Source organism: Gobio gobio, assembly GCF_949357685.1.
Source record: "Gobio gobio genome assembly, chromosome: 21".
Lineage (NCBI taxonomy): Eukaryota > Metazoa > Chordata > Actinopteri > Cypriniformes > Gobionidae > Gobio > Gobio gobio.
In genome coordinates, this window is record NC_137117.1 from 22,749,155 (window position 1) to 22,767,503 (window position 18,349).

Here is an 18,349-nt window from a genome sequence, read left to right on the forward strand (position 1 = left end):
TGGCATTTGTGCACATTTTGCTCTTGTCCTCTCTACAGAGCTCCATGTGCCCTCTCCCCTCCCACGGTGCTCTTTAATTATAAGATCTGCACTCAGACAGACTTGGCATGCTGTTTCTCTCTCTCTGACTGTCTCTTTCTTTGTCTCTTTATCTATCGCTCTCCTTCTTTTCATCCCACCACACCTTCTCTGTAGCATGCATTAACATGATGCACTATCTTTATCTAACAATGGGCCTATAGGAACCAAAACTGTTTTACTTCCAGTCTCATACATTAATAAAAAAAATTGTGAATGAGACTCGGGTCGGTACTCACTACATTCGGTACTCGCTATATTCAATACTCACAATGAATACAAATAGAACAACATACTAAAACACTCCAACAGTTTGCGTTTCTTGAACGGCATCTGCAACAATGCTACAGGGCCAGCTTAGTCCAAATGATTCCCGAATGAATGACTCTTATGAGCTGTACTTTTAGTGATTCAAAAACATACATAATGGATAGCTAATCCAAACGGTTCCCAAACTAATTACTCTATATAGTTAATCAAAACCGTACAGTGTAATAAATGTATTCCCATATGAATCACTTGATATGAACATCTTACTTAGGACAGGACAACCTGCCACTTATATGAGATCACAGTAATAGACCTTTGTCAGGTTAGATGTCATATTGAATTTAACACATATGAAAATTAGGTTTTGAGGGATAGACATGCACTGTATAAAAGTCCTATAAAGTGTAATTTCACAACTTTTAAAGGTCCCATGGCATGAAATTTTCATTTTATGAGGTTTTTCAACATTAATATGAGTTCCCCTAGCCTGAATATTGTCCCCAAGTGGATAGAAATGTTGATCGGTGTAAACCCGAGTTCTGGCTGTCTCTATCTGCCTTTGAGAAAATGACAGGCCAGACTAGCCAATCCTGAAGTCTCCTGGTTTGACGTCCAAGCAGGAACGGTTACCTCCCTTTTCTCCGCCCAGAGAATCTGGCACGCCCATGCAAACGCTCGAGAGATCATTCCTTGTGAACGAGTGAATGCTGGCAGTTTCTCAGTGTTTGGATGTACAAATGAAAACAGAAGTCTTTTTTCAGTTCCTTCTGATCTGTGATCAGTAATTTCTGATGTGTAGCTAATTATTTATTATTCGTGCACACAATGCGGCTTCTCTCTCTTTTTGTACGTCCTCGTCGCGTCTATCGGTTCTAAAATGTGCATACAGTCATGAGTTTCTGCTCAACATCGGCCTCACACACGCCGAAGCTCGGGCTGCACTGGCCGTTGGCCTTCAACATCCCCGACCCCCAGTACTGCATCTGGCCCACAGCGGAGGCACCAACCGCGGCGTGAGATTAAGCAGAAGGGGGGTAAGCGTGAGCATATTCGGGCTAGCCAGCCTAGCCCCACAATAAACTGGATTAGATTCGATTACTGCTGTTGTGTCTTTGTTTGCGCTGTGTACTCAACGCGCGTCACTGACGCTTTTATTTTATTTTAAAAATAATGCTATTATCAACACTTACTTTTAACTCGTTCATCTCTACAGCTGTAATGGTACTTTGCATGTGTTACAAAGTTGGTAATAATGATGAAGACGGACTCGGTGTGACTGGGACTCGTGTTTATTCAGAACTCTCAGATACAAACACAATAAACTCGCGCTGACTGACAGCGCTCTCACAGCTCAGTAGTTACTATAAATAACTTTGTTAGCAATCGCTGAGCTCCATCTCTGGTACATTAGTGATGTCCGGTTCGCGAACGATCTTTCTTTTGAACCGGTTCTTTTTAGTGAACCGAATCAGTTCACCAAATCGGACTGAATCGTTCTAAACGGTTCGCGTCTCCAGTCACCGCTGATCCATAATTTACTAAAGTTACTAACTTTCTGACATGAGTGACAGTCCCTCCGACTAGAAATAGACTAATAACCTGAAGTATATGCTGTAACTACAACAGTTCAGACATGCTGAGAACTGATGTGAACTCAGGTCCATCCGTCTCTCTGGCAGCAGCTCGTGCCTGCTCGTGCCTCATAGACCAAGTTAAACCACGCCCCCTCCGCTCATTTAAAATACAAAGATGTCAGCCAATCACAACAGTGGGCGTTTTTACTGAAGTCTCACAGTAGACACGCCTCTTGAAGCAGGGCATTCAGCCACAGGGCAAACAGCAATATTGAAAAAATGCCTTTTATTTCTAAATTATGACATTTTATGATGTAAAAGTCATACTAACAATATAAGTACACCTCAGGAAACATTATAAAATAATAGAAAAATGCCATGCCATGGGACCTTTAAAACAGTTTTTTGGAGTTTTTGTCTACTGAAAGTTTTTTTCAGAAAGATGTTTCATCATCGGATTGTTGTTCAACAACAGTATAATCGTGAACGCTTTGTATTCTGTCCCTCACAGCCTTGTTTTCATTCCTGTCAAAAATTAAATATGGCGCTACCATGAGTAAGGTCTACAGCAATTAACAACGACCCAATCAATTCTGGATGAAAATAAAATCCCTTGTTCTTGTTCGAGAAGCTTTGGAGATTTTCTTGTTCGAGAAGCTTTCACACAGAAATGTGTTACAGTAGGGAAGAAAACACTTCAGTGTCATGCCGACTTTGAATCATTTGCTGACAGATTCATCTGAGCCACGGAGGATGCAGTGGATTAATTTAATTTGTGAAGGGAATGTGCCCAAGAAATTAGCTAAATTGATATATGTTTGTGTGAATCATCTGCTTTGCGAACAAGGGTCAGTAAACGCAGGATTTGCACAAAAGTAGCTTCTAAAAGATTGATCAAATCTAACTATTCGTGATCCAACTTCATATCCTGCACTGTATAATGTGTGAGTGTGTTTGCGAAATCGACTTTCTGAATGTGCTAATGTGGCTAAAGCTACCATTGTCTCTTACTGTATTCATGGAGACCAAAACTTGTTATTTTGAACCCGAAAATGCTCACCTCCTGTATTCAGGAGCGCACTTTTATTACTTCTTAAAAATAAAACTAATGACAGCTCTGATCTCTGTGAATACAGATATTGTTTATTATCCTCTATTTGGATATTATGAATCATAATTCATCATTTATAGATGATTTACGGTACTAAATACATGTCAATAATCATTCTGGAAAAACAGGCTGATTTTTTTCCCCCCTCAGCATGAGCTCCCATTTTGCCTCAGGCAGTTTACTTGACAGTGCCGAGGTTGCATCGGTTTCTTTAAATCTGTCTTCTAGCGTAGACTCTGATGGCATTTGTTTGTGTCGAATGTGTCTAGCCCTATTTGTGTATCTACTTCATATGATCACTGTACAAGTGTCAAAGGATGACGTAATGCACAAGTACATGCACCCTCTGGCTCAGAGTAATGTATGGCTTTTCTTCGGCACGTTTTAGCAAAGGAGGCTCTTTAGATTCCCGAGAGAGTCACAGACAGACTCACCATTAGGGCACGAGAGCAGCTCTGGCAAAGATTTGCTTTGGCTGGATTTCCAGAAGACAGATTGAAGGCTCTTGCTCGAACTGTTAATAATTAGCAAAAGCCTATGTTACCACTTAAAGCAGTTAAAGCATATTCATCATTCCTCTGTGCGGAAGAGAAATAAAAATGTTGATCGGTAATTACCCCTGAAACCTGTTCTTAAAGTACTATAGATGGCTAATGTCCACAGAGTGGGTAAAAATGGGTCACAGCGATTTTTCAAACGAAAAATCGTTTGCTTGCAGGATGACGGACTGAGATGTTACTGACGAAGGAAATACTGAATTACATCATTTGAACACTATATAAAATGTAGATTGGTTTCAGTAAACCATTTCGATCTAGTTTTCTAGGCATAGGGAAGACACGTTTTGTGCTATGTATCTGAAACGTCAATACTATTCTCATATTTATTGACTACAAATTAAATTACTTTTGAAATCTAAAATGTAGGGTAGACTGAGTACAGTTGGTACACTTTTTGCTTTTTCAGTTACCACACCAAAACTGAGGACTGAAAAGAAGTGATTTTTCATATGACATTTCCTTTACTTGTCTTCTAAAATATGAATAATTATTACCATCCATAAATAGGTAATATTTACCACAATTAGCTCATTTAGCGTTTTCGTGCCAACTGTACCCATGTCGGGTACAGTTGGAACAGTAGGCTACCCGAGTACAGTTGAGACACCCATCCATAATGCTGTAAAGCTGCCTAACCAATTCATTGAATTTGTAAAATACCTTTAAAATGAGAATTCAACAGTTTTTATTTCCATTCAGTATTTTATTTGATTATTTGTTAAGTTAAAAGTAGTTCATTAGTAAAACATTGAACAGTAATGGTAAACAGAGATACAATATTTAATTTCAGTTTATCCTTTTAATAGTAGGCTAGGCTAACAGTTCGGTTGAGTGACAGTAAAGCACATTGAACAATTGCAAACAATCAAATGCACAAAAATAACATATTAAACATAATAACAGTAAACATCGTGCAACTAAACTGCATGTGCCGCAATAGGATACAAAACGAAATTTACTTTAAAGAAAGACTTTCTACAAAACAAAACTTAATGAAGTGGTCACAATCATGTCTGACCCACTCCATGTCTCCTGGCATTGCGCATCTTATGTGTCCTCTCACTCATGCTGTTCACTTTTCACAATCAACATAGATTGACAGATTGACAACATATATAGACATAAAAAAATAACATGATATTTAAACATAAATATAAAACTAAATACCTTTTCTTAATGGCTACAAGAAGTATATTAGCCTACAATTTTGGTTGCTGGATTTTGCTCGAAATGCAGAAATAAGCCATAATTTTGTTATATTTGTAACTCTTTGGTAGATTATACATTTATAATTTCTATTACCTTACTACTAGTACTATTACTACTAATAAAACCAATCTCTGGGGGCCCCAAAAGTGCGTGGGCCCTTAGAATCGTCCTAACTTTCCCCCCCTTAGCGGCGCCCCTGAAATGAAATGTTGATTGATGGTTCTTCTGCATGTCATTCAACGTCAAATCATAAACCAGTCATGAAATTTTACTTACCTTTAAATAAGTTCCATAAATCCTTTGTACACAGAATCTTACAACTTTCACAGTCACATCAGAATGGTGGTGCTCATTTCTTATTGGTTGAACACAAACTGCTATGTGTGTTCCACTTCATCATTTTCAATGGAGGCATCAGGACAGCAAACATTGTTGTCAATAATTTACTTACTGCAGAGGCATACACGTCACTGCAAATGTCATAAGTGTAAATCACTGCAAATGTCATAAGAAGCATCTTTCATATTCCACCCACACAAACTAATATGTTTTCATTCATATCTTTTTGAGTCACCGTAGTCTGTGTTTTAGAATCTTCAAGCATGGTTGCTGGTCGCAGATTTCCAGCACCTTAAACTGAAATCTAAGTTGTTGATATTTCTCTTGACAATTGTCTTGATATATATGAATTTGAAACATTAAATAATGTTGGTTATGCATCCAAAATAAGCGGGAACATTTCTTAATTAGTGTATTGTTGATTATACATCATTAGATCAAGACAGTGACTTAAAAGTCAAGTACACATTGGTCCTCTTAGCAGCACTAAAAACATTTTTTTTTTTTTTTATTAAATTAAAATTCTAATAATTACTGAAGCTGTCCAAAGACTTTTTGTGCTCTAAAAAAACTCCTGTTTGCCTGTGTTCTCATTCATTGTTGTCTTATTTACATGTGTAGCCGCCAAGCTGAACTACTGTGTCCTCTTCTGAGGCAGTGGCAGAACTGTAGGAGGCTGGTATGAGTGGCTATATTGTCATTTTCTGCTCATCCAGCACTTTGCAACAACACAACATTGTTTCTGCAGCGACTTTCAGCATGTTTCTTATAACAACGTCTGACGTTTACGTTTTCTGTGGCATGAGAAAGTCACATAAACCGTGCGAAATCCAATCATAATCAGATTTCCAGAAATGCGATTTGAATAGGATTTTAAACCACATATGAATGTAGCTCGAAACAGATTTTTAAACAGATTTTATTTTTGGCTGTTCACACTTGCTAAATCTGATCGTATATGCACAAAAATCGAATTTGGACTGACAGTCTGAACGTAGCCAGTTCCTTCTGTTCATGGTTCGGTATCATTTATGTTTGATGTGGTTGTGTTCGATGATTATTATTCCTGTGATATCCTGCGTGCTCCAAGTTTAGTGTAATTACAAAGTTTTTTTGTTATTTTCCTGCGTTGTGCTTTTACTGCAGCCATGCGTGACAATTGTCAATTGAGTAGCAATGTATGAAGCTGCCTGTCTGTTCAACAGCCCTTACGAAAAATATGTTTTCAAGTGTGCTATTATTAGTATACTTATTTTAAACAAAAAAATCTGAAAGTATACTTTCAATCTACTCTTGATGTACTTCTGTTCTCAGAAATAAACTTAAAATTGCACAGTATACTGGACAAACTGACAGAAAGGTCTAAGCATATTTGGACTATACATGTAGCCTACTCAATCTTTTGTAAAGAAAACAGATATGTTCCTAATTCTGAGTCTGTCTGAATTTTTGTGTAGGATAGTCCACTGGTAGTGTACATAGGAATTTATTTCAAATCTACTTTACTCTTTTCCTGCCACTGACTGAATTTCCTGGCTCTCCATGCTTTCACTGTTACTGTATACCAGTACAGAATCTCTAGATCAAAACACAAGTGAAGAATAAGCTGAAACAAGTGACAGAATAAAAAAATGCGATCATCAAACATTAAACAGCATAAATCAAAACTGCCTAATGCTACTTAATAAATATATATATATGTTCTTTTTTTAATTAAGCTTACCCACATTCAATTGTTGATTAAAAAAGGGGGGAACGAAGCTAGAATAAAAGGTTTTTATTAATTTGATTTTTTTTTAATGGAAAGAGTTAAAGTACCGTTAAAGGTATATTTCAGGTAGGCCTATAAAAAAAATAATACCTAAATAGGAAACATGGTAGTATACTTAAAGTGCAAAAAGTATACTATAAGTGTGATGCTATGTTCACTTAAAGAAAACTTACAAGTATACTTAAACTAAACTAGTAGTTTACTGAAAGTACACTTCAAAGTGTACTTTAATAAACTAAAGAAATGTACTACTTGTATACTTATAAGTTCACTTGTAGTACAGATGCAGCACAAATGAGAAACGTAGTTGTGAACTGTTGTTGTAACAGAGTTTGTATGTTCAGGGAAGAAGGAGGCGGGAACCGGCGAACATTCAACAACTTTAATCAAATAATAAACACAAAATGAAAGTAAAACACAATGTAAATTCCAGGTCCTCTCTCGTCCTTCACTGATGTCGCTCCTCCTTATATGTCTCCGGGGTCCCTGAGAGGACTTGAGACCGCTCCTCCCATGTCCCTCGCCAACCTCGCCACAGCTGTGCTCTTAAAGTTTACTACTGTTACACTTATAGTTTACTGAAACATACTTTTATATACTAAAATGTGGGCCAATTTAGTCCCAAGCTGTTTTGAAATAGTACACTTACAAGTTTACCAGTACATTGATATTAGTATACTTACTTACTACATAAAGTATACTTCAAAATATACTTGAACTTTACTTATAAAATGAACTTGAAGTATACTTCTTTTTCATAAGGGAGGTCAAATACGCATGACCAAATGAATCCGATGCGAAATCTGGAAATTCCGAATCGCACAGATTCCTATTAAAATAACTCGATTTCTGCTACAAAAATGTCTTAAACAATGGTAATTGTGAGTGCACCTACTCTGAACAAACTCATATAAATTGTCTTATTATATAAGTTGAGAGCATTTGCGAGAGTGCAGGATCATGATGTTGGGCTTGTTACTAATTGAATTGATTGGCCATTGCAATGATGCGTTTAACAGACTTGTCTGTGATTTGCTACAATGTTAAACACTGCAAAAACATGCTGTGAGTTGAAACATCTGATGTAACGGTAGACTACTAGATCTTAATAGAATGCTGCATGACACTTTTCATTATTAATAATCGTGATTATTTTTTCAAATCATTGTGTTTAATTGAGATTGTAGATGCACAAAACAAGTCGAATAGAATTTCTTCTCACTTCAGGATAGTAACAGGATGGATGTGTTTTTGTGGCCTGGCTTTGGCATTGGTTAATAAGGCCTCTTTGAATCAGCTGCAGGCATTCCTTTTTTGGTTGTCTGGTTATACATGTCTGGATTGGGCTGCCTTATTTATGACTCCAATTACATGACCACCATTAGCAAGGCCTTTAGCCTAATGAGTCGTGTAGAAGATGGGAGAGATGGCCCATGGAGCTGTATTGATGGAACTGTAAACAAGTCCGCTATATCACTAGAAGCGGTTACCATGAGGAACTGTTGGTTTTAGGCAACACCAGTCACCTGAAAAGTCTCATTATCTCACATTCACTCCATACTTTTTTGCTGGGCGTGTGTATGTGTGTGTTCTGTCTGTTGTGTTTGTGCCAGTGTGTGTCAGACTTGGCTTAAACAGAAATAGGTCAGGCTGAAAGACTTACACTTAAATGCCATGACCTGTGCAGCCTGGACATATAAATGTCATCTAGCCCTGTTTAGGTAAACTAGAGTTGAACATATATATTGTTTGGTCGCATGATCAGAATACAGTGTGTTTATAATGAATACAATGGAACAAGCAATGCCAGCAGGTGGCATTTCACATCCGATTTTCTTTGTCTGATCTCTCTATGTGATTGTTAGGCAATTCAGAGTATGAAAAATGTATGAGAAGAGCTCTTCACATCAGTGTTAATATTCACACCATGCATGGATGAGTGACTCTCTATATCTTGTTGGATAAAGACATTGGAACAAGGAGGAAACATTCTCCTGTGTACGTCTTCATGTTCCCATGACAACAGGCTTACTGCTGTGAAAATGCATGAAGACAAGGATTATATCTGTTCGTAAGGAAAAACAAATCTACAAAGTGAGACAGCTCATGGTTATTTGGTCTGTATCAACATGCTGTTGAGAATGATGGAGTGTTCATAAGAATATAGAGGATGTTCACACAAACAGACCTTGCTGCAGGTTGAGACGATGAATATTTAATGTACTTACATGGAAACCACCCTTACTGTGGTTAAACAGTGGAATCTAGAAGTGAAAATGCTTGTTTTATGCAAACATTTTCATTTGAGTGAAAATTTCAGAAAGAAATTCTAAAAATGAACACAAATTTCATATAAAATAATACGTATAATAATAATAATAATAATAATATATATGTATTTTTTTCATTAGTCACCTAAAATAGTGCAGAATAAAACATATTTTAGTTATGATAATGTCATTTAATAACATTAATAATGATAATTTGTAACGTCTTGTTTGTTTTAGTTAGCTTTACAATGAAAAATACTTCTACAACATTTACTAATCATTTTTAAAATCCAAAGTTATATTTGTTAATATTTGTTAATGTACTGTGAACTAATAGGAACAAACAATGGATGAACAATTAGATTTTTACTAATTAATGTCATAAATGCTTTAAAAATATACACTCACCTAAAGGATTATTAGGAACACCTGTTCAATTTCTCATTAATGCAATTATCTAATCAACCAATCACATGGCAGTTGCTTCAATGCATTTAGGGCTGTGGTCCTGGTCAAGACAATCTCCTGAACTCCAAACTGAATGTCAGAATGGGAAAGAAAGGTGATTTAAGCAATTTTGAGCGTGGCATGGTTGTTGGTGCCAGACGGGCCGGTCTGAGTATTTCACAATCTGCTCAGTTACTGGGATTTTCACGCACAACCATTTCTAGGGTTTACAAAGAATGGTGTGAAAAGGGAAAAACATCCAGTATGCGGCAGTCCTGTGGGCGAAAATGCCTTGTTGATGCTAGAGGTCAGAGGAGAATGGGCCGACTGATTCAAGCTGATAGAAGAGCAACTTTGACTGAAATAACCTCTCGTTACAACCGAGGTATGCAGCAAAGCATTTGTGAAGCCACAACACGCACAACCTTGAGGCGGATGGGCTACAACAGCAGAAGACCCCACCGGGTACCACTCATCTCCACTACAAATAGGAAAAAGAGGCTACAATTTGCACGAGCTCACCAAAATTGGACAGTTGAAGACTGGAAAAATGTTGCCTGGTCTGATGAGTCTCGATTTCTGTTGAGATATTTAGATGGTAGAGTCAGAATTTGGCGTAAACAGAATGAGAACATGGATCCATCATACATTGTTACCACTGTGCAGGCTGGTGGTGGTGGTGTAATGGTGTGGGGGATGTTTTCTTGGCACACTTTAGGCCCCTTAGTGCCAATTGGGCATCATTTAAATGCCACGGCCTACCTGAGCATTGTTTCTGACCATGTCCATCCCTTTATGACCACCATGTACCCATCCTCTGATGGCTACTTCCAGCAGGATAATGCACCATGTCACAAAGCTCGAATCAGTTCAAATTGGTTTTTTTGAACATGACAATGAGTTCACTGTACTAAAATGGCCCCCACAGTCACCAGATCTCAACCCAATAGAGCATATTCGGGATGTGGTGGAACAGGAGCTTCGTGCCCTGGATGTTTATCCCACAAATCTCCATCAAGTGCAAGATGCTATCCTATCAATATGGGCCAACATTTCTAAAGAATGCTTTCAGCACCTTGTTGAATCAATGCCACGTAGAATTAAGGCAGTTCTGAAGGCGAAAGGGGGTCAAACACAGTATTAGTATGGTGTTCCTAATAATCCTTTAGGTGAGTGTATATTTCTCATTGTTAGTTCATGTTAGCTAATGCATTAACTTCATTTTACATCATGGTTCTTTGTTTTATAATTTCAAAATACTTTTTTTTTTTAAATTCCATATTAATCATCAATTTTACTATTGTCTAAAAATAAAATAAATAGTCAAAAACACATGGTACTTTTTGCAAAGTCTGCAGACCAAAGTTTGATATGTTTACTTGACTAAATCAAAAAGAACAACTGCGAAGTGAGAAACAGCAGTGAAGCGTCATGAAAGCTACATCAACTCCCAAATACCAAGAACATTACTTGTTTTGGATCCTGCCGGATCTCGCCAACAGCACAGAACATAAAGTCACTGTGTGTTTCTTACATAACCTTCTTCAAGCTCACTTTGTGCTTCACTTCCCATATAGTCCTTGTGAGTACATGAAGAAACATCCTCCAAGTGCTTGTTCAGTGAGTGTGATTCCTAATCACAGACCTGTTATTGGGTTTTAACATCATTTCTCACTCAGTCCAATTCCTCGATCCTCAGCCCTTCCATAAGAGCTGTGCCCTTGAGATCCGACCTCAGTCCGACAATACCAGCAGCTATTTTTGTGCTTTGAACTGGATGGGTCAGGGAACCTGCTGACAAGGTGGAAGTAAAGCTCTGACACAACATAATACTTTCCCACAGTGTAATTCTCTCATAGTTGGATTCCTTTTTACTTAATGGCACACAGATACTTTAGGGACCTAAAGGGGAAAAAATCTCATAATTGTTCACACCATACATCATGTTCCGAGCTGTAGCCACTTATAGGGTGAAAAAGAAGCACTTGGGGATTTAGAACCATTATTATGCGGCTCTCTGGATTACACGATTCTGACTTGTCAATCGCACCATTCAGTGGTCAGTTATTTCCTAATTTTTATTGTTGCCCATGGAAATGCTCTTATATGAAACCACTCATCTGGAAACTAGAAATGGAAACGTGCTGTCCGAGGAGAGGGCTCCGAGCTCTGAATTTTGGCTCGAACCCAGAGTCACAACCACGCTTCTCTGTCTGGGTTTGGCGGTTGCCAGGAGAACAGTACTTGCCTGACTGCATTGTGCCACTTGTAAAGTTTGGTGGAGGAGGGATTATGGTGTGGGGGTTGTTTTTCATGGGTTGGGCTTGTTATAACTGCAAAGGGTGGGCCAACTCCATGTTAAACCCTACAGATTAAGAATCGGATGCCATTAAAGTTCATGTACAGGTAAAAGCAGGCGTCCCAAAACTTTTGGCAATATAGTGTATAGGCTTCATCTCATACTGATTGGATAGGTAATTTGAACATGTTCCTCCCAAACTTTGTTTATAAAACATCATTTTATACTAACACAATTTAGTATAAAATTATACTAATGGGGGGGGGGGGGTCTTGTAGAACACTGTGTCATGTGCGGGATGCTGGAAAAGAAGCAAAACATTAGCGTAACACTAAAGTTGTCTGTCTAAAGTTTTGTAAAAGAATGGATGAGCACCACAGATGACTGCAAAAACACATTTGAACTTACCTCAAGCACTGCGTTTTTTGAATACCGTACATAATATTACTGTAAAATTGTTGCAGTGTTGCAAGACCAATTGTTTTGTACATTGTAAGGAGCCATTCACACAGAAGCATTTTTTGCATTTAAAAACAGGGTAGAGGTAGCCTATAAAAAACAAAAAGATATTTGATTTATTTTAACTACTGTCATATGCACTAGAGCTACAAAAGAATCAAAACATAAGCGTAACAACTTGTCCATCTAACATCCGTCCGTCATATGCTGCTTTAATGCCATGTCGTAGGCCACTGTAAATAAAGCTCTGTATGATTTTGAATCGCTCAAACGGTACTTTGTTATTCAGTGACCGGTCTTCACAGTGCTTCTTCGAGTCGAACACACCTTAAATCTGCAGTGCTCAGGTGCTACAAGAAGTCGTAGCTCTCAGAAAATTACAAGTTTACACATTCTACAAGCACGTGAAGGCTTTTTACAGTTCAGAATCGGTACAGTAGTTGCGACACGGTGTGACAAATGATCAAAGACGTCTAATCCTTTTATATAGAAAAGTAAGTGCCTTTTGACCGTTGCGCTCATGTTTTTGCATCTCGCAGAGCGGACACGGGGCTCAAACAACCCCTAATGCAGGATAACGTAGTCAGCCGGACATTGTTGCAAAATAAACCCAGACAAGGTGACCCCAACGCAGAGCATACATTACTTACATTTAATCCCATCGTGGCACTTGAACTGAAAAAGCGTATTTGTGCATTTGGGTGAGTTGTCTGGGTTTGACATGGATGAATCATCCGACCATGTTCAGTACACAGCGGTTTACCCCCCTCGTTGTTTGCCAGATTTACTTGCAGAACACGGTTGGTCATCGCTTGAGTGCTCGCCTATATTTCGTTCTTTTTCTTTCACTCTGAGGTAATGAAAACAAGGACCGTTAACCTGACTTGTGTCTTTGCTCCGGCTGCCCCACTCAATGCATTCAACACTGTCACATTCTGCACATCAGACCGCACTGCCTTTGTGTGCACTGTTGCCTAGTGATGGCACAAGGAAAAGCACAATGTGAGTGTGTGTGTGCATATCGTTGCATGTTTGTGTGTCTTTTCTTTGGGTCGCTCAATATCCTGTTTCAGTTTATGCAGAGCAGGCATGCGGATATTGTTAATCAGAACCAATATTTAATTAGACGATTAAGCGAGCAGCAGTATGAATCATCCAAATAAATACACACAGATGAAAAGAATCAGCTAAATTTGCGATTACTCATCCAGGCAAGAAACACTTGACTTGCTTGACTGGATGGTGGACAGGACATACCATTTAAAGTGTTTGGATGTGTCCTAGAAACACAAGGAAGATTTTGCTGCTTCTGTTACAAAACAACGGAAGAGAGCGAGCCTGGCAGAGCTTCAGGAACGCTGAACAATTGATCATGTGTGCATTTGCCCTATAGAGAGCGAGTGGGTGGACACTAGGGTGCTCATGGGAGACCACGGGATCAGACACTGTCAGCTGCTTGGAGGATGATTAAAGGAGCACAAACATGGAATAGACATTTTGCTTGGGTAAACAAAATTGTTTATAATGTTTATTAACATTCCACGAATAAAATCAAGCCCCCAAGTCAAGTCAAGTGTTTATTAACATTCCACGAATAAAATCGAACCATTAAAGGGGCTATATGCAACTTTTTCCCCAAAATAAACGTAACAATAGCCTTTTTATTTTACCATTTATGACTCAAACATCTCCTGATGAGCATACTGACACCTTGTCCGCTCACAGTGGGTGCACCTATAAGCCTGTATCCTATTTTTCCTATTTTCTGGCGGGTCGTCTTTTCCCGCGCTGTCTGCGGATGTGACGTCACCACCGCTGCGAGAGCGAGCAGAAAATGAGAGCAGTTCTGTTTTTTGGCCACAGGTGTTAGTCGCGAGTTTAAATTTCAGAAAAATGCATATAGCCCCTTTAAGAGTGGTTTATGGTAATTATGAAAATAATATTTGGATAGAAAAAGGAACAAACAGAACATAAAAACCTAGAATATTTATGTAACGCTAATTAAATAACATTCTAATATCAAACATTGTAGATGGTTAGGGGTTTAAAATGTATTTTAAACCTGGAGATTAACTGAAAATTTAAGCTGTAAAATAAAAAAAAAGTATATTCTGCACTATTTCTATGTAACTAATCAAGGTTTCACAAACTTTTTTTTCATCTTTAAATTGTTATGCTGACATAACATTCATTTGTAAAGAAAATTGTTGCATTAAATTAGAAAAATACACATATAATTCAAAATAATAATCTTCTGGTTCACCCGACACAGTGATTCTGCTATATACACTGTAATATATATATATATATATATATATATATATATATATATATATATATATATATATATATATATATATATATATATATATATATATATATATATATATATATATATATTTACAGATAATTACTATTTCAGCTTAGAAACTTTCTGCCTTACATTTTTTAAGTATAATCAAATTGGCTGTATAAGCCATTTCAACTTAAATTATATTAAAAAGAGCAACTATTACTGCCATTATAAAGCTTGGAAGAGCCGGGGGAAGTTTTAATATAACTCTGATTTTATTCGTCTGAAAGAAGAATGTCATATACACCTAGGATGACTTGAGGGTGAGTAAATAATGGGCTAATTTTCATTTTTGGGTGAACTATCCCTTTAACTGCCTTAAAAAAATCGAGTTGAATCTCTTTGAAAGTTGAAATTGCTTAAAGGTCCTGTTCTTCGTGATCCCATTTTTCAAACTTTAGTTAGTGTGTAATGTTGCTGTTAGAGCATTTATAATACCTGTAAAATTATAAAGCTCAAAGTTCAATGCCAAGCGAGATATTTTATTTAACAGAAGTTCCCTTTCAAAGCCTACAGCGAACGGCTGGTTAGGACTACATCCTGGTATTTCCTGCTTTAATTACGTCAGTAGAGCAGTATGTCGACTAACCTCCGCCCACAAGAACACGCGAAAAAGGGGGCGTGGTCTTGTTGCTGTCCCGCGTGGAGAATAGGAAGTGTTGCGTTCGTATAGTTTGTTTGTTGCCATGTCGTCGAGAAACAGTTCATAGAACAGGGTAATCTTTCAAGCCGTTTTGAGGACAGTGAAAACAGCAGTATACAGATAAGTAAATTGTGTGAAAAATACTGTGTTTTTTTACACGCGAAACATGAACACATGTTATATTGCACACTGTAAACACAATCAAAGCTTCAAAAAAACACGAAAAATGGGACCTTTAAATTATTTTGATGAGTTTAGTAATGTAAAAACATAAGTCAAATAATTTGTTACACTGTAGCTGTTCTTGGCTATTGTGTTGCCTCGTATAGGGTGTATTTTATGTTTTACTGTATTTTAGATTTTGGGCTGTCCCACCTCAGAGGTCTATAAACAAGAATTAAAACCCATCCAAAAATGTCATGTTTTTGACATAATTTTGTTTGAACTGATATTCAATTCAGTGCAATAAAAACTCATTTTAATTATTAATTAATTTGAATTACCAAAAATCCTGTTACTGCATGATTTTCCCCATTCCATAAACAATTGTCATGTTTTGAACCATTTTTACAGTAATACATTTTACCCAATTTACTGTAAGAAAATGTGATTAAATATTGTTATTCATTTTCTTTTATGTATGGGAAGTATAATTTAGTCACTAACAAATTAATATTATTAATAGTTATATATATTCATAGTGCTTTATCAGAATAGTTGTAATAGTTGCTCTGTGGGGTTTTGAATAATTTTTGGTACTAGGGCACATGTTATCCTTGCAGCTCTGTCTGCTTCATTAGTCTGCCCAGAGCGCACAGACGCTTATGGACCATCACAAATGGAGTGCCACGTCAAATATGTCACATTATTATTGCACGGAAAAAATAGATATTTACATACACTGCTGACCCACTATAAAAACATCAATCACAATCAACACTGAGAGGGCACAAAAGAGTGTTTGACTGACCCTGTCTTGTCCTAGTTAGACCGAGCCACTGGTGTTGATGAGCTGGCTGGGCCCTGCACTGCGGCAGAGACTGTGTGAGACAGAGAGAGGGGGAACGTGGAAGTGTCTGTGGGTCTGCTGCAGAGGCAGACAGCTCATCAGTAATCAGAGCGATGCTCACTTTCCCTCCTCAGGAGGTGTGTTCACACAGAAAAGAACCCAAACTTTGATCTGGTTATTAGGATTGCAACTCACCATTCTTTTAGAGATACTTTGAAATAAAGATGCAAATACCAAATTATTGTGTGCACAGAATGGACAAAGGACACTTGAATAGAGTGCATTTTGTAGGCTACTTTTTTCATGTCAACATATGCATTGAACATTTTGATTTTGGCCTGTTCTACCTCTGAGATCTAGACATTGTTGACTGTACCCAACAATTAAAATCATAAAAAAATGTCATATTTTTGACATAATCTGTTGAATTGATATTCAGTGTATTTAAAATAATTTTTTAATTCATTTTAATGACCAAAAACATCATGGTACCACATCATTTTCTAATTTTACAGGCTACGTTATGATGTCTTTCTTAGTCATAGAAACTGCATTTTTTTGGGGCATCATTCTGTTTTTTTATGAATACTTGAGTTTCACCAAAATACAAACAAAAATATTTTTTTATCTTGAATCTGAGACCCTTCTTAACTGTATCCAGCTTTTAAAATCATACAAAAACTATTAATGACCAAAATATCCAGCTACCACCTGATTTCCCCCAAAAAAGCATTACATTTTTGTCATGCATTAGTCGAACCATTTCTACAAGATAGGAAGACATAATAATTAGACATAATTCATATTTTATAATTAAATATGTAATGTTCTCAGTTTTATCCAATATTTTTATTTAATTGTATTTATAATTATTTATAATGTATTTTATTATTATTAATATATAACAATTCAGTACATTTAAAAAGACAGTTTAATTGTATTGCTAGAAAATATTTTGTTTATTAAATGACTTTAGACAGAAATTTTGTCTCTTGGTAAGAATCTTAGTCAATCGCTTAAAATCTTCTAGATGTCTGCATACTAATTATGGATAAAAGTGAGTTATTACTACATAACCATAAATGTAGTTTATAAGGGCGACGTCAAAGAAACAAGCAAACAATTAAAAATAATTTAAGCTACTTTAAAATGGAAACAAATACATTTCCTACCCTGTAATTTTCTCTGGATCTGTGCCTTGGTGCCTGTGGCCTTAAACCATATCTGTTCATAGCTGAGTGAGCAATTCCTTTCCCTGTGCCTGTCCAGATGTTGGCCTAATTTGCTATGACTATCAACGTATGCATTCTTACAACTCCCTCTCCATGCGTATGAGTAAGTAGGGACTTGTTTATTTCTGGGGAAGGGCGTTTTGTGTTAGCAGACACTAGAGCTGGCTGAGGTGAGACTGGACCCTCGGGTCCTTGTACTTTCACTGCATGTGGGTACTGCATGGCATTTAACAATAACCTAGATCATTCTAGCATACTTTCATAAGCGCTGTTGAGTGGATCAAAAGCACCGCAGGTGTTCAAGAGGTCAGAGACCCCGTAAACCCCGTTGATTTGAGGCAGGGGGTCAGCGCTTTTGATAAACTCCCACACTGATATTACAGAAAAAGGACTCTGGGTCTGTTTATATAAAATCAAATACGGAAGATAGACAGACAGTTTTCCAAATAATTTCAGATAGATAGATAGACAGACAGGTAGGTAGGTAGGTAGACAGACAGACAGACAAGACAGATAGATAGATAGATAGATAGATAGATAGATAGATAGATAGATAGATAGATAGATAGATAGATAGATAGATAGATAGATAGATAGATAGACAGATAGGTAGGTAGGTAGGTAGGTAAACAGACAGGTAGGTAGACAGACAGGTATGTAAACAGACAGATAGATAGGTAGGTAGTGTTGGAGAATTACACTGATTATATGATTACACTGATTAT